General features: G+C 40.9%; 1 protein-coding gene and 1 pseudogene across 2 annotated transcripts in view; both read right to left on the bottom strand.

Annotated features, from left to right (window-relative positions):
• Positions 1–7,782, bottom strand: part of LOC137084841 (gastrula zinc finger protein XlCGF57.1-like) — a 103,990-nt gene extending 96,208 nt beyond the window's left edge. For both annotated transcript variants that reach the window (XR_010906808.1, XM_067451335.1), the window contains exon 1: positions 7,547–7,782. The gene's annotated coding sequence lies outside the window, so the exon portion shown is untranslated. The remainder of the gene's footprint in view (positions 1–7,546) is intronic.
• Positions 1–18,385, bottom strand: part of LOC137084558 (zinc finger protein 721-like) — a 72,458-nt pseudogene that overhangs the window by 15,786 nt on the left and 38,287 nt on the right.

Below are 18,385 nucleotides of genomic sequence, written 5' to 3'. Positions count from 1 at the left end.
ACACAAACGCATCGATTCGAACCAGAAGGCTCTATTAACCCGTCGAGCCGTGTGGAGCACGTTATTTGACGGACAGCTGCATTTTTTATGGACTTCAAACAACTACTGCTGGGATTAACGGTAGCCTGGACTTTTTAAATATCACTCCGATTGCATTTGTCTGAAAGAAGATTGTCATATACACCTATGATAATTGAGGGTGAGTAAATCATAGGCTTGGTTTCATTTTTGGGTGAACTAACCCTTTCAGCATTCATTTTCAACATTTAGCAAGGGCACATGCCAAATCTTCAGCAATAGATAAAGGCTTAAAGCAGGTTGGAACTGTTTTTCTTCGCGGAAGCTTTGCGTAAGAGCTAATAAAACATTTAATCTCAAGACAATATTTTGTGCCTAATAATTATTTATTTGAGACTAGTAGCCGTGTAATAAGCACCATGTAATAAGGCGCACAGAAATCATGTTCATGGATGTGGTTATTAACATTACTGTAGTATGAAGCAGAGCAGGACCAAGTGTTGAGGAGATGACAAAGGCAGCTGGAGCGATTGTTGCCGAACACGGCTCACGGGACTTTTATTATGACGGGACACAGTCGCGAGCGCAATTCCCGCTCTTCAGGTCATGAGTTTGAGGTAACACAGCTGTGTTTATCATATTAGATAGATGAAGATGAATCTGTATTTAAACTGGGTCATTAATGTAGTTTAAATTACATTAAACTACATTCATAGATTATTAACTCCGCTTCGCGTCGGGGTCCTGATCACTCTGTCGGGGTTTATTCTGCAATAACAACAGGCTGGGTGTACATTATCCCTTACTTAATGCAAATAAATTACAGAAGTACGTGAAGCTGTAACATTAAAGTAATTTGCATCACACAGTCGATCATAAAAGTCGGGAGTTTATCAATAACACTGAGCATCTGCACCTGTAACCCTGGTAGGAGGAAATTTCCATTCTAGCTATTTAAGCTGATTCTCTGTTGGTGAGTTTAAGCATTAAACTCTGGGAAAGTGTTCAGTGATCAAATCGGACTGAACCGTTCCAAATAATAATTTGCGTCTTAAGTAAGCACTAATCCACACATTTCTTACGTTTTTCACTTTTTGACGTGTCTGACTCTCTCTCTCTCTCTCTCTCTCTCTCTCTCTGACTCGAAATAAAGCAACATCCCAAATAGGGCTGGGCGATATGACGAAATATATCGTCTGGACGATAGAAAATGTCTATCGTTTTATATAAGGCTCTATCGCTTACGCCACGATAAGGCGTTTATGGCAGAATTTTACGTCAAGATGCACCTCACGCCACGGCATGCCCATGCACACTGCAATACATAAACACACATGGAGGAAGACGGTAGTAGACGCGGTTCAGACCAGGGTAATTATCAGAGTAATGATGCCAGAGTAATGGCAAAAGTGCTCGAAACACACTTCAGACACAGACGCTGCAGCGGGCTTTTACGCGTGGCACACCATAGCCATATATTGAAATATTTTAGAATATCACAACTAGTGTAGAGTGTAAAACACTAAACATGTCGCAGCTGTTTATATGTGGCAGTTGGGTTTGGAAGTTTGAAAGATTGTTTATATGTATGTATATGTATATATATATATTGGCAGGTGTAGGGATGGCGAAAACTAAACATTTTCTTGACCGACCACCGAGCCTCATTAGCCGGTTGAAACCGGTTAACCGATTAGTTTAAAATAAGCTGCGCTATTTGAAATAACAGCCGCGAGCCGCGCTCCCTCTGTCTCTCTCTCTCACACACTCACACACACACGCGCTGCCGCCTCCCTTCCACTCACGTCACTTTTTTTAAATCCCCCACAGAGCGAAACACGAGTCCCGCAAACGCGCCGCAGAGGAGCTTGTTTGTAATCAGAGGACAAATGGCTCCTTAGTTTCGAAATTGTTTGGTTAAGGTGATCGCGTTGTAAATAAAGGCGTTTGTCTAGCGTTAGAAGCTCATTTGAAACATTGCCGCGGCTCATTCAAGAAAATGACAGCTCCGAAGAGACGCCGCTTTAGCTCGAGGTAGTGCTAACAATAATAAAGAAAGACGATCAACACCTTATGTGTTCCCACTGAAATGAAGATGTAATATATTTCCAAATGTAAGCCCATCTTATGCGGAATGACGCTTCATCCTGTCGTCTGCCCTGACTCTAAGCTCGAGTGTTTACTTTTGGCAAACCTTGTGAGCGCGCTGTGACCTCGCGCCAAATGTTCTTATTGGTTTATTAAGTACAAACAGGCGAGTTATGAAGAATTGAGTGCGAGGGATATGTTCAATCACACAAAAAGATTTTGGAATGAGACGGCTAACTGTAGCGTTTAGCCCACTGTATAATAGCCTAATTTAGAGATCACTTTTTTATTTATTTTAACCGACAACTTTGATCGGTTAACGTTGATACGGTCAGCCATCGGTCAAACGGTCATCGGTTAACATCCCTAGGCAGGTGTTAACTTTACCAACAGTCTTGCTTGAAAAAAAGGTTCTAAATAAAATAAAAATGTAGTCCATACTACCTTTATTTGTTTTGTATATCATTTCAAACTGCATTTCCACATTGCAATTTTGTATAGACTATTCATAAACTGAATTAACAGAAAAATTGCTATATCGTTATGTATATCGTTATCGGGATATCAAATGAGCTATATCGGGATATGAAATTTTGGCCATATCGCCCAGCCCTAATCCCAAAGTTATTCAGTTAACAGTACACTGACTTAACCTACTGTTAAAAGAGAACTGATGATGATAATCAGAGATATATACTGAGCTAGCATGCAGCAGAGGGAGCGACATTGTTGTGTTTAGTCATAGTAGTTTTGTGAAGTCAAAGCGTTTTTTTTTCGTAGTTTTTTTGGCGTCTCTGTGTGGTTCTGCTCAGTATCGCAGCTTGAGAGGTCTACATTTAAATGTCTATTTTACATAACATGTTTACAATGAAAATCTCAATGTTGTTCTCTAGGTGCGTACAAATTTGAATTTATTATATTATAGAATTATATGGACTCCTTATATTTGGTTATTTGTTTTCCTTTTGGGGTCTCCAATGACCCTTGAAGCTTGCAGAAAATACGTTGTGTGTAATGGTTTAGTTATAGCAAATTATGACAAAATGAATGTGTTTAATAAGATAAATGGCGACTGCTTAAATTCATAATAAGCATGCTATTAATCGCACAGAACAGGTGAGATTAATCACGATTTAAAAAAAAAAAATCTATTGACAGCCCTAATATATATATAAGTGTCATAGTCTGTCCCCTTTCTCTGTATTCGCTGCCCCTGCTGGTTTCTTCTCCTCTCTTCTCGTTTCCCTCCTCAGCTGTTCCCCATTAGCGGGGTTCCACTGATTCGTTGCACCTGCCTCTCTCATCTTTCCACTTGCTATATTACCCTCCTGTGTCCTGTCGTATCCTGTCATGTGTCCACTATCTGGATCAGGTCAGCCCTAACACCTCGCTGCTTATAACCTCTCTACCACTCTGGGTCCAGCCCTCCCGCAGTAGACGATCTCCCGGAGCCTGGTGCGTGGATACGAGGGGGTTAGTCCCGCTCGCTGGTCTTCCGGACTCACGGCCACCTTCCGGTCTCCACCCTATCACGAGAGAGAGAGAGACTGTCCCGTTCGCAGGGGAACCTTCTTAAGACTGTGCTGCTAACCTTTTGTTATATTTCGCTTTCTGCCTGTGTTCCAGTTATAAGGGATCTACGGTCCCGCAGCTTCTTGCTTTCTAATTTGAAAAGAGACGTTGCAGCGCTCCCTCAGTAAACTATCTCTCTGTGCATTATTGGATCCTGTCTCTTCCTTACAACAATTAGAGGTGGGCATCCATATGCATTATATATATATATATATATATATATATATATATATATATATATATATATATATATATATATATATATATATATATATATATATATATATATAATTTTTTTTTTTTATCTGGATTAATTTTGAACTTAATCTAGATTAAAATGGCCGAAGGCTTTCCGAATATGTGTGCTACCCTCTCACATACATTACGCTAGGGGTGTAACGGTACAGAACGGTTTGTATCACAGTTTTAGGTTCACGGTTTCGGTTCAGTTCTGTATAGTGTTGTCAAAAGTACCGACCGCGATACCAAATCGGTACTGAAATGTAAAAAATGTGACGCTTCGAGCGCTGTTGAGCTGTAATAGTAAACACCTCTGACTGGTCATTGTGCTCACACGCTCCTCGGATGTGCCTGTGATTGGCTACAATGATCAATGCACGGCAGCGGTTTGAAAGAACACAGAAGTGTTTTGAAAGCGGGAGCAGGAGCGTTTGAAAGTACAAGCAGGCGCGTAAAGACGGGATAAGTGCGAATGTGCACGCGCCATCTGGTTGACGTTTTTTTCCCCTAGCGCTCAAGTCGCTGTTGAACGCGCATCGTCCGCACGGTTACAAAAGAGAAACTGCAAAGTTTTAAAATCTATTGTGTCTCTTGAATAAACACCTCTTGTTAAAAGTATCGGGGTCTAGCCTGGCCACCTCTTGATATAAATGAATGAATGAAACTTGTTTCATGTGTGTGGGAGACACACACACACACACACACACGCTGTTTTGTTTTTTTACCATGTTGGTACTGTTTGGAGCAGGTGTTAATTATTTTGCTACTGTACTTTCTGGACTGGACTTTTTTTGTACAAGTTGAGTTGTAAATTAACTTACAGTTTGTCCTGCAAAAGTGCCCAAGTCTAAATTGAGCATAAATGCAAACACACAGTTGTGTATGCATATCATACACATACAGATGAACATACACACACACTCTCGACACCAGGGGTCTATTGCACAATACTAGGATAAGGGATTAAGCCGGGATATTTTGGTGATCCTGGCTCAATTTTTCCACTAATATACAGTTATCTTTCATTATCGTTATCGTTCTTGGTATGAGTTTGACTTCAGGGTATGTTTACATGACAGCTGTGTACTAAATTTTGCATAAAAATGACAAGATCCCCAAGATATCCCGGCTTAATCCCGTATCCTAGTTTTGTGCAATAGGCCCCTGGTTTTGTTAATATTATGGATCACATGTTTTTGTTGCCGAATTGATTTCGGATAGTTTTTGTATAACTAAAAAAAATGTGTGTCTATATGCTTGACTTTTATTGATCACTGAAATAGCATTGATTGGAATGAAGTGGGTTCAATATAAAATTAAATAAATAAAAAGTAGCTTAGATGTAGTAAACTACTTTTGTCAAGTTGCTGTAGCTTAGCTTGCTACATTTCCAAGGGGGGTAGCTTCAGTGTAGTGAAGCTTAATTTAATGTAGAGGAACTGGTAGCTTAGCTCACTACATTTTCCTAGTAGCTTGCCTAACACTGGCAGGAAGTGCAGGGATGTAATGACATCACTAGAACAGTTTGTTGACTAACCCTCCGCCCACAAGAACTCGCTCGCTAGTTGCCAAGAACGAGTTAGCTGCCGGCTCCCATTGAAAATGAACGACTTCCGGCCACCTTGCCGCCGCGCTGTGAACACAGTCATACAGACCAGCGAGTCAAACGCTGTCCACAGACCCCGCCCTCACATCACTCTGTAGGCTCTTTTCTCAGAAGAACAGCCTATGCCTTAAAGCCCCACCACCCAGAACACATAACACATGAAAGAACATACATGCACCTCGAACACACTCCATCTCTAAACAATAATAGAACATAAACAATCTCTAGACTTGCTACAGTATATTAGCAAACCGGTTCTGAAAACGGTTGATGCTAACGGACATTTTCCAAAGACACTGAATTTCAAGAAAGCAAATATTCTACTGAAGCATGTCAATTACGTACGTTAACATACATATGTGCGTACATTACATAAATAAACATCTACCAATATCAACTTAATGACCTGTTCAGTAGATTTAGCAGAGGATGACAAATGTTCAGACAGTTTGGTAATTTACACAAACTTTGGCACGAGAGTATGAACATTTCTAAGCTAAAAAATTATCATCTAACCCATTCGGCTGCAGTGAGAAACTGCACTTACAACTGCCTGTTTTTTCCCCTTTCTGATTTACCTCAAGCGAAAAGTTAAAGATGGCGCTGCGTCGCATTTTCTCTGGTTGGTTGCAAAGAGATGAATGGGCATGTGCAAACATGAACACGGCCTCCAATATATTGGGCGGACCCAAAGACGACGAGATGGAAATAAAGCGCTATTCACCTATGCCTGGCCCATTCTTATTAGATGTTATAAATAGGAGGCCGACTAGACCATCATGCATAAAACAATTGATAAATATCAGGGTTGCCAACTCTCACGCATTTGGCATGAGACACACACTCTCACTCTGCCCAACTAAATCTCACGCCAAATTGCCAAACCTGTGGAATTCAAACAATAAATAGCGTTTTGGCTCTAATGGGGCATAATCTTAAAGCCAGAGAGTTGCAACATGCTCTCATCTCCCAGCAGCTCACGTGGTCATGTGGTTCATGGAGCACTCGATACTTCTAGAGCTGTCAATGCATTTGAATGGCTTAAGCGGATAAACAACAGTTTCACTATACAGATGTTTGCATTAAGTTTTGTTTAACAGTACAGCATAGAGTGCATTGATTATTAAGTCAACCATATTTACAGGATAGTTTTATTATGGAGAGAGATAGAGAGGCAACATTGTAACATTAATGTTATTCTTGTATTTAGCCCTCAGGTATTCCTTACTAATTGGTCACACTCATACTCATTGATGACAATATAGATAGACCGTAACTATTTTTCAATTAAATAAATGTTCTATATTTTAGTTCAATAATATTTATTGAATATTTTGAGGAGATATTTTGGTACTAAATACCATTTTTGCAATATGTATTGTCAATTAATGACTACTTAAAATACTTTTCTTCTAATATTTTTATTATTTATTTTACAATTAGAGTAGTAATTAAGGTTAAAATAGAGAATTCCAATTCAAAGAGGCAAATTAGAGTAATTTTGTGGCTAAAAAAAATTACCATTACCCAGGTGCCTTATGGCTCTTTTAAAAATATACATGTATCTAATCTAATAGATATGATGAAACACTAGATTTCTTTAAAGGTTAAATTTTAAAACGTCAATAATTAACTTGCATCCTAATATTTTTAATAAACAATGATACTTACATAAGCACACACAAGTGAATATTAATGAATGGGAGCACATAATTTGACCCAAGAAACGTGGAAAATTGTGCTAAGACAAACATTTGTTTCCTATTATGTACAGTATACTACATATGAATTGATACTGAATTGAAAACGAACCGAATATCTCACACCCCCCCCACCCTCCCCTCCCAAAAAGTCTCAATCCAACCTGAACTTAAAAGTTGTCAACTCTGTAAATATGTAGATTTACAAACGTTCACACCCAACTGTCATTTGTGTTATTGACATATTTAAGTAACCTTACAGATATATTCAATAATAATTTGACTGAATCCAGTATATGACGTTAGTTACGTATTTGTTTACCTCTTGAGGTTTGTCCGTTCTCTCATCTATCTTCACTTCCTCAAGTTTGCGCTCTCCAGGTGCCGCAAACGCGCTCTCAGCTGTCGTGAACACAATGTATTATTAAGGCATCAGACAAATCAGAGGAACTTGAGATTGCGGGAACTGGTTTCTTTATTCAACATGGGACTTCCATCACATACAAGTTACCAACTACTTCTTCACTCAATGCACCCCACTTTATACTTCCCATTACTGCCAACTAGTGGACCAAACAACATCCCACTCATTAAACCTACCGCACGCATTGAGCAGCAAACGTTCCTCACTTGTTTCCTCCAGGGGGCTCTCGGTGACTCCAAATAACCGTGAGAAATAACAGCAGCTCCACGTTAAATGAGCTGATGAAAACATTTGTCTCATTCCAGTATAGACCCAATTTCATTTAATTTATAAAGCTGAGACAAACCTTTGAAATCTAATTTACAATTTTCTAAAGTGTAGTTCCTTTTTTGGGCTTGATCCCAGCTCCATAATAAGTTATCAAGATAATATTTATTATTCAGTAGGAGTTTTTCTAGCCTGTTCTCTCTGTCCCTCCCGTTTTACCCATACACACAAGAGACAGCAGAGTTTTTTCCCACCCACATCTCTGGCCCAGATGGCAACGCTAGCCACTCAGAGGCAGAGCAGGGCAATCTGTTTTTTTTTTTTTTTTCTGGTTAGGAAAAAATAATCACTGTGTGGCGTAAACTTTAAATGAATGCGCGCATTGCCACTGATGGTGACTGACTGGACTGTGGGAGTTTTTGACAGGAACAAATGGCTGGGATAAAGTGGGCAAAATATGGGAAGAGATATAACAAAGACTGGAAGAAAGAGAAAGGAGTAAAATAATGGATCAACCCGTTGTGGGGGACGATTCTAAAGAATAATTCCCACTTCTGGATAATTGATAATTCCCACTTCTGAAGTCGTGATTACGAGCACATCACATACAAATGTTGAACCGGGAGGGCGCTCGTATTTACGATAATTCCGATAGCTTGTGAAGGCAGCATGTGTGAAATCATAATAAATAAAGAATTTGTGAATTCAGGAAGATTTTTTGTGTGTAAATTTCAGATGTTTACTGTGTATAATGTACTTGGTACATCAGTCTATATTTGATATCCCATCAGTTTTATAATGTTAAAAGGTAGTTAACTCCCTCTTGTGGTCATTGTCCTGAAGCTCAGGGGGGTGAAAAATAAATAAACTGTACAGTTTACCAATCTGTCCACATGGATTTAAATTGACAATCTGTACCCACAGTTTAAAATCCCCACGGATTGTAAAAGCGTGCACACAGTTTATTTATTTTTCCTAGGGGGGCTCCGTAGAAAAAAAGTTGCTTGTTTTGGGGTTGTTCCAAAAGCGGTTGTCAGCCCCATGCTGAAAAAACCCAATCTGGATTCTTTTGACCCATCTGATTACAGGCCTATATCTAAACTGCCTTTTTTAAAATCTAAAATCCTTGAGAGAGCAGAGGTGGAGCAGTTGAATCCGTTTCTAGAAGGAAAAAAGTTGTTTGACAAATTCCAGTCAGGTTTTCGCAAATGTCGTTCAACGGAGACTGCACTTCTAAAAGTATCAGGCGACATTTTGATGGCTGCAGACTCTGGACACTACTCTGTGTTGATTTTACTTGATTTATCGTCGGCATTTGATACATTAGACCATAATGTATTGATAAATAGACAAAATGAAATGGGGTTCTCATGGATGGTTTTAAATTGGTTCTCCTCTTACTTGAGTGACCGATCATTTTCTGTGTTTGCTAATAACATTCTTTCAGAAATGACCCCTCTGTCATGTGGAGTTCCTCAGGGTTTTAGGTCCTACTTTGTTTTTAATGTAATGTAATTGCCATTATCATATATTATGTTAGTTTGTTTACTGTTGTGAGCATAAAAATAAAAAATTAACAAACGTACAGCATCAGACATCCGCATGAGTTTTTCGGTGCACGCAAGTCACCCTTCAAGTTACGTCTAGCGTGAACTCAACCATCGCATGCACACGCAGATGACTGCTGGTCAAAAGTGATAGTCTACAGTTTAAAAAAAATAAAATATTGTAATTTTTTTACAAACACTTATCGTTTAACTTCAGAAGACATTGATTCATGCATTGGGATCGTATGGATTACTGTAGTTATTGCTGTATGTGCTGTTTGATGTCTTAACTCTTAGAAACCCAAATGAATTTTCATTAGCAGAGAGTATTCATTTTTCTGTGTTCATCTGAAGAAATAAAGTCGCATACATCTCTGATGGCATGAGGGTAAAAGACGAGTAAACGGTGAGGACATTTCTGCGCTCACTGTATTTTCAGTGTAACAGTTACAGAATACTAGCTAGAGACGTGTGGGATCCTTCTTAAGATTAATATGTGGCAAGGAAGAAAACAAGGATGAAGTCAAGCTAGATAAAAGAATGTGCTCTAAATCTGTTTTTTTTTTTAAAGTTTTTTCTTTCTTTTTTTAAATAAAGGTTTCCGAGTGATATCAGATTATATTTGTGTTTTTATTGTACTTACCCTGTAACTTCATGAAACAAGAGGGGAACAAGAGCCACTTTAATTTAAAGCCCGCACATTCATACTTACCCCGTAACTACACTAATAGTTACAGGGTAAGTACGTACTACACAACTTAATTAAAAAATACTTACATTATAAATAATTTGTTAATTTTCCTGATAGTACCCCTTTATTCCCCAAATATAACATAGCTCCCTTATACCTACACATACTTACTTTATAGTTACACTATAATTACTGAAAGTTATGTTGTAAATTCACTTTAATTATGCAGTATTTTCCGGGCCATAATCTAAAGCGTTACAATTAACTTTAAGGTTAACTATCTGTAGACAGCATGTTATATGCATGTGTTTGGACGGAGGGGAACACGCCACATTTGCAGCAGATTTATGCTGCCCATCATAAACCAAAGCATGAGAATGACAGTGTCGGAGTGCGTGAGAGAAACGCTGCCAGTACAGTCTGGTCTCATCGTAAATACGTAGGTATTAATACGTTACTTTCAAAGAGACTAAACGTACGTCTTAGTACGTTTGGAGAAGTGCTAAAATGTAAAATATAGACGTATTTGCAACATTTAAACTTAGTATTATTACATTTTTACAGCTAAAAAACGTAAAATATTTACGAATCCATCATAAAAATCTTTTTTTTTAAGAATACAAAACTTTATACCGGTAAAACATTTTCTTTTTTGCTATATCATAAAGATATCTATATAATTTCCCTTTGACCATTTTATTGATTAATGTACGATCCCTTAACACTACCCCAAACCTAAACCTACCAATTTAATACAGAATATAAAGAAAATAAAAGGTAAAACGTTGGAAAATGACGATTTTGATAACAATATAGCATTAAAAAAATATTTTGAACGGCTAATCCTACACTTACCCCTAAACCTACCCATTAGCATTTATTAAAACAACGTACTGTTATAAACCAAAGCATAACAGACAGACCAGTGTAATCACAATAATTTATTTATTGCAAACATGTCAAAAGCGGTACCAAAAGTAGTTCAAATGAAGATGTGTTGCAGTCGCAGTCCTCTCTGGTGGTATATAACGTTAATAGTTTTGTATGAGGTACAGAGCAGAATGTTAGCTATTAATCAATGAAAATATTAATCCGGCTTCTCTCCGTGAAGTTGCGCGTTTCCCATTTCAAATACAAATCGACTGAAACACGACATGTCAAAATCTGTGACGAAGCAGGCGAGAGCCAATGAGCGTTCGATGCCACTGCCGTAAATCATGTCGTAACGCTTCATGAGGGTGCGTTTTTTAAATTTGAATTCACAACGAGCGCGAGATTTGATGTTTACCGTCGCGCTACTGAGAGGAGATGAAGACTAATGGAAGGCTAATGGATTTGTTTCTCGCAAACTTATGGATTCTAACGATTTGGATTACAGCGAACGAATAAAGTGTTGTGTTTTGTGAATTGATGTATCTTGTGATCGCCAGTTGCTGAATAGGAGAAAATGCCTTTTTATGTCTCACAGCAAACAACAAGCTAAATACCACAAAATGGTTGGCAAGAATGTTATTCATCTGACGGTCTTCTTTTAACATTATCTAGTCATCCGAAATGAGTTTGTAGCAGAAGTCACGAGAGCAAAATGTTATTTTATATTTCTGTTATTTTATATTAGGTTGATTAACTTAGTAAAATGCATTTAATAAATGGGACTGAAAACATGTATTGATGTGACTATTGGATATAAAATAAACGATATTAATGCCACGATTTATGGGAGCCGTTGGCTGGCTGCTTACACGTTCACACTTGGATACGTAGATAATTTACATTTTAGTGCTGTCAATACGTCAATATTGTACGTTTTATTGTGTGTGAAAACGTTAGTAAATGTACGTGTAGTAGAATCACACTTTACGTAAAAATACTCACGTATTTTCATGAGATCACGTTGGCCAGTATGAATGCACAATGGACGCGCACGGCTCCAGCTCTCCATAGGCACTTCTTCTGCCCTGCCTTGTGCAATGTGAAGCTGGCGTTAGTTCATTTTGGTATTTCTTTGAACAAGTGTCCAATTAAGGAATAATTCAATAATATTCATAGGAATAGTTTGATAAAGAACAAATATTGTGGCATTTCACAGAAACATGAGTTTATTAGTTAATTAACTACACATGATTTCATGATTTATATTTTTGATCTGAAGAAAACATTTGCTCACTGTGACACAGAACAATACTTTTTAAAATGAGTCACTAAATTAGCTCTTTGGGGCTGGTAGTGTTTTTCAATTTTTAAAAAAAAATGTGTACCACTGACAACATGCAGGGACAGCGGCCCATTGGTTTGTCTTATGAATTGACAAGCCGAAGCAAGAGAGACCTCCCCTCCATATTAGGGGCTATTTTTTCTATGTATTTATTTATTAGGCTAGTATTTGAGCGCATGGAACTGCAAAAAGCGAATATCCGCACAGCGCAGCCGCTGACGAACGTACGCTGCGTTCAAATGCTGCTCTATACGGCACTTGGACTCCAAATTTAGTTTTATACAATCATGTGATATGGGAACATGTTCTGTGTTGAATCAGCTGAAAACAGCCGCGAGCATGTATTCATGACGAGGTAAAGTGGAGAACGGCTGTTAGGGGTTGAAGTTTTGACCCATAGACCAGATATGCGAAATGAAGACCAGGAGTCAGGATGTTCAATCATCGGAGAGAATTTTACTGAAGAATAGTTTGCAGTTTCATCAGTAGAGTCAGCTTCAGAGTCTCTCAGGGCGGTGTCAGGCCAGACTCTACTCTACACAAAATTACCACACCAGTTATACCAATTTCAAGGGCATGATTTACATCATTACAAACACGTGGAATATTACTGATTGGCATAAAGTCTAAACAATGTGTCACGCGAGAATAGATAGGAGATGTTGTTGTTAATCAGGATGTATACATCAGACAATCCCAAGATTGGGGTAGTGTTGACTTCAGGGGAGTCCTAGAAAGACACCAAGAGGTCTAGGGTGTGAGAAAAGCGGTCCAATCCAGTCCATAGACCTGCACAGAACATGTAACACACACACACACACGACTCTAGGGCACATCTCTCCTTCAAAGTTAGCGCAGCAGATATCAACACCACATGACAAACAAATCTCCAGAAAGAAAAGTATGACTAATATCATCTACCTCATTCTATAAAGAAATATAAAGACAAAAATGTACTTCTATCAATGGGGAAAAAAATCACACTATATAAATGGGAAGAAATCAAAATTGGGAGACTCAAATCCTCCCACCCCTTCCTGTCCTGGGGTTACTAACAACAGGCAGGATTCACCTCTTGGAAGTTCTAACTTTCTCTCCAAGGCCCTGTTGGTCAGGACCCAGAGATAGAGGTCAGGCTATCTATGTCAGGGCACATAGATAGGGGTCAGACTGTCTTTGTCAGACCGTCTCTGGAAAGCAAATTAGACACCATACAGCAGACACAGAGTCGAAATCATATTAAATAATAGTTAAATGTATTAATGATCAAATAAAATTGATTGTCAATAATTCATTATTTTGAAAGGATAATAACTGATTATTTAATTCATGAGGTTATTAAAAAATCATTCAAAGGGATAAGATGCATATGATGAAGAGGCAAGGGTGTCGGCCCACTCCCCCCCCTTCACGGCAATACTTTAGCACAACCACAATTTACCTTGCAGCTACTAACAGCGAAGACATATGGTGTTTTGGAAGAAACATTCATTTCACGAGTTCCCACTTACATCAAATTAAATAGAGTAAAGATTATGCGTATTTGGCGTGCTGTCCAGGGGAGGGCTCCGGGCTCGGATTTTTTTGCCCGAACCCAGAGTATCCCCCCCCCTGTGGTAGAGATACTCTATAACTAGACTGTAATGTTTTATGGATTGTGATGGCATCTAATGAGGGTTTATTAAATTGAAGTGAGGAGATGGGGTGGTGGAGGGATGCCAAAATAAAAATGGTCAACGAGAGGAGGTAAATCTGTAGTATAAGTACACCTCCTATCGTTGATCAGATTGATTAGCTTACCATGCTCCACCTGTGTTTAATTAGGTTTAATTATCTGACGTGCTCCCCTTGTTAATTAGGTTTGATTAGCTGACGGCTCCGTTGTTTAATTATCTGTTAGTGCTCCTCCCGAAATTAGTTAATAAAACTTCACTTCACGAGTTCCCACTTACATCAAATTAAATAGAGTAAAGATTATGCGTATTTGGCGTGCTGTCCAGGGGAGGGCTCCGGGCTCGGATTTTTTTGCCCGAACCCAGAGTATCCCCCAAAATGCAAGGAGTGGAGGACAGCCACCAGAAAAACCCCCAAATACGCAGAAAAATTGGTGGGCTGATAATTTGAGAGGCCTGGCTGCTAGACCAGGAGAGCCCGTGTTGCCTCGCTGCTTTGGGCGGACGGGTTCTACTGGCTGAAGGAAACTGGGCGTTGGAAGACCGATCGGGAAAGCTCTTGCCGCGTCTGAGGGGGGCCAGGCTCACTGCAACAGACGGGAAAGAACCCTACCGGACGATGGATGAGGAGAATTTTTTTGTAAAATTACAGATCGGGAGGGCCCTTTGCAACGTCTGAGGGGGGTCCGGCTCACTGCAACAGACGAGAAGCGAGCTCTTCCGGCTGATAAATGAGGAACATCCTCAAAATCAGAGAGGCCGATGGGAAGGCTCTTACAGCATCTGAGGGGGGCCGGGCTCACTGCAACAGACGAGAAAAACCCTACCGGACGATAAATGAGGAGCGGCCTAGAATTTGGCGTACCGATCGGGAAGGCTCTTTATCGAGTCTGAGGGGGGCCTGGCTCACTGCAACAGACGTAAGACGAGCTCTTCCGGCTGATAAATGAGGAGCATCCTCAAAATCAGGGGGGCAGATTGGGAAGGCTTCTTACAGCATCTGAGGGGGGCCAGGCTCACTGCAACAGATGAAAAAGAAGACCCTACTGAACGATAGAGGAGGAGCAGCCTAGAATTTGGCGTACCGATCGGGAAGGCTCTCTACCAAGTCTGAGGGGGGCCTGGCTCACTGCAACAGATGTAAGATGAGCTCTTCCAGCTGATAAATGAGGAGCATCCTCAAAATCAGCGGGGTAGATTGGGAAGGCTTCTTACGGCGTCTGAGGGGGGCCAGGCTCACTGCAACAGATGGGAAAAAACCCTACCGGCCGATTAAATTAGGAGGGGTCTTGAATAAAATTACCGATCGGAAAGGCTCTTGCAACGTCTGAGGGGGGCCAGGCTCACTGCAACAGACGAGAAACAAGCTGTACCAGCTGATAATGAGGAGCATCCTCAAATCAGAAGGACCGATAAGGAAGGCTCTTACAACGTCTGAGGGGGGCCTGGCTCACTGCAACAGACGAGAAAAACCCTGCCGGCCAATAAATGAGGAGCAACCTTGAATTTGACAGACTGATCGGGGAGGTTCTTGCAACGTCTGAGGGGGGCCCGGCTCACTGCAACAGACGAGAAACAAACCCCCACCGACCAATAAATGAGGAGCATCCTCAAATTGGAAAGACCGATCGGGAAGGTTCTTGCAACGTCTGAGGGGGGCCGGGCTCACTGCAACGGACGAGAAACTAACCCTAATGGCCGATAAATGAGGAGCTTCCTCAAATTAAGATGACCAATCGGGAAAGCTCTTGCAATGTCTGAGGGGGGCCCGGCTCACTGCAACAAACGAAAAAACCTTACCGTCCGGAGAAAGAGTGCACAACGAGATTCAACATGCGCAAAGTTTGAAAACCGTCGATCGGGGGCTCAAGCCGCATCTGACGGGAGATTAGAATCACAGCGTCAGATGAGTGAGCCCTACCAAATCGATAAATGGGGCGTCGAAATTAAAAAGAAAGACTGACCGAGGGGGCCCACCCAGCTTCCGCCAGGAGCAGATTCCTGGCATCAGATGAGTGGGTACTATCGGCCGACGGTACGGAGAAAGAGATGGGGAAACACACGCCAGGAGAGCTTTCACAGCATTCGAAGGGAGATCAATGCTCACTGCAATCGGAAAGGGAAGCTTCACCGGACGGAAAAAGAAAAGATGGATAGTGACTGAGATGCTCTGACGGCATCCGATGGGAGATTAAGACTCATTGCTTCCAATGGGGGAGCCTCGCCAGATGGATAAGGGAGAAAATTAGTCAGAGAAACTGAGCTCCTGCGGGAGCAGAGGAAACAGCACTGCTGTGGCAGTGGAGAAAATTAGCCAGAGAAACTGAGCTCCTGTGGGAGCAGAGGGAACAGCACTGCTGCAGCAGTGGTGAAATTAGCCAGAGAAACTGAGCTCCTGTGGGAGCAGAGGGAACAGCACTGCTGCAGCAGTGGTGAAATTAGCCAGAGAAACTGAGCTCCTGTGGGAGCAGAGGGAACAGCACTGCTGCAGCAGTGGTGAAATTAGCCAGAGAAACTGAGCTCCTGCGGGAGCAGAGGGAACAGCACTGCTGTGGCAGTGGAGAAAATTAGCCAGAGAAACTGAGCTCCTGTAGGAGCAGAGGGAACAGCACTGCTGTGGCAGTGGTGAAAATTAGTCAGAGAAACTGAGCTCCTGCGGAGCAGAGGAAACGGCACTGCTGCGGCAGTGGAGAAAATTAGCCAGAGAAACTGAGCTCCTGTGGGAGCAGAGGAAACAGCACTGCTGCAGCAGTGGTGAAATTAGCCAGAGAAACTGAGCTCCTGTGGGAGCAGAGGGAACAGCACTGCTGCGGCCGTGGTGAAATTAGCCAGAGAAACTGAGCTCCTGTGGGAGCAGAGGGAACAGCACTGCTGCGGCAGTGGAGAAAATTAGCCAGAGAAACTGAGCTCCTGCGGGAGCAGAGGGAACAGCACTGTTGCGGCAGTGGAGAAAATTAGCCAGAGAAACTGAGCTCCCGTGGGAGTAGAGGGAACGGCACTGCTGCGGCAGTGGAGAAAGTTTAGCCAGAGTAACTGAGCTCCGTGTGAGCAGAGGGAACAGCACTGCTGCTGCTGTGAAGAAAATTAGCCGGAGAAACAGAGCTCCTGTGGGAGCAGAGGGAACAGCACTGCTGCTGCTGTGGAGAAAATTAGCTGGAGAAACTCAGCTCCTGTGGGAGCAGAGGGAACAGCACTGCTGCTGCTGTGGAGAAAATTAGCCGGAGAAACTCAGCTCCTGCGGGAACTGAAGGAACGGCACTGCTGCGGCAGAAGAAAAAATGGTTGAACAGACAAATGGAGAAACATGTTTGTATAACCAACTGAGACTTTTGAAATTACTGCTTGATTATTGCAGAATGCTCCTTTTAACTAGTATGAAGGAAATAACATATACTCCCTCACAATTGTGTGCAACAAATTACGATATAATCGTAGTACAGAAACCTTCTCATTGTATGCATTTACTTGGCATAAACGAGAACTAATCATGATTGTGAACTGCTCTGAAATAAAGCGTTGTTGTTGTGAAGGCTGTAGAACGCTCAGATTCTGAATGTGAAGCTCACGTTTATTTAATGAAATCATGGCCTTTGAGGTTTGCGTAATCGTGATATACGTTTTCTTTCCCCAAAATATAAGATGGCTTAAAATAATGATTATTATGCTATACAATATAGCCTACTGTAAGAAATTTGTGTTATATTTAGGAAAACAGGAGCTCCAAATTGAATTGTATTTCATGAAATGCAGCTCGTCTTGCTTCGTCCGGATTCTGACTTTCAGTTTGCAAAGTCTCTGTCCGGATCAAACTGAACGAAGGTTAGGTTCGTTTCTTGTGCGAAAGCGTTCTGTATGGTTTGAATTATCTGACCATTTACAGGAAGTTTTTTTTTTTTTTTTTATTAATTAATTAATTTATTTATTTATTTATTTATAAACACGCAACCACCAATATTTCCACTTCTGGTGTCATTATAAATGTAGTACTAGTGAAGTAATTAGATGTGCTTAGTTTTCACAAAAGCTCTCACTGTTTGCTGCAGATCATTAAACTGTTACACTGCCTAAAAGTCTGTCCAAAATCATTGACAAAACGCTGCTTTACAAGCCATGTCTCGTAAGGCAGTGAGGCAAAGAGTCAGCTGGCTAAGTTTTTGGGAGTTACTCGCCCGAGTGACGATGCGCTGACGTCAGACGCACGTTCGTTTACGAGCCGATCAATGTCAAGAAGCAGCACACAATAGTAGTGGGAAGTTCGGATCCTTTTTACTGATACGGATCTTTGAATCTTGTTTAGCAAAATGGACAAATCTTTTCTAAAGTGATCCCGTTAATTTAAGCAGA

The sequence above is a fragment of the Pseudorasbora parva genome, chromosome 8 (assembly GCF_024679245.1).
Source record: "Pseudorasbora parva isolate DD20220531a chromosome 8, ASM2467924v1, whole genome shotgun sequence".
Classification (NCBI taxonomy): Eukaryota; Metazoa; Chordata; class Actinopteri; order Cypriniformes; family Gobionidae; genus Pseudorasbora; species Pseudorasbora parva.
Note: the sequence above shows the minus strand (reverse complement) of the source record. Positions and strands in the feature narration are given on the sequence as shown.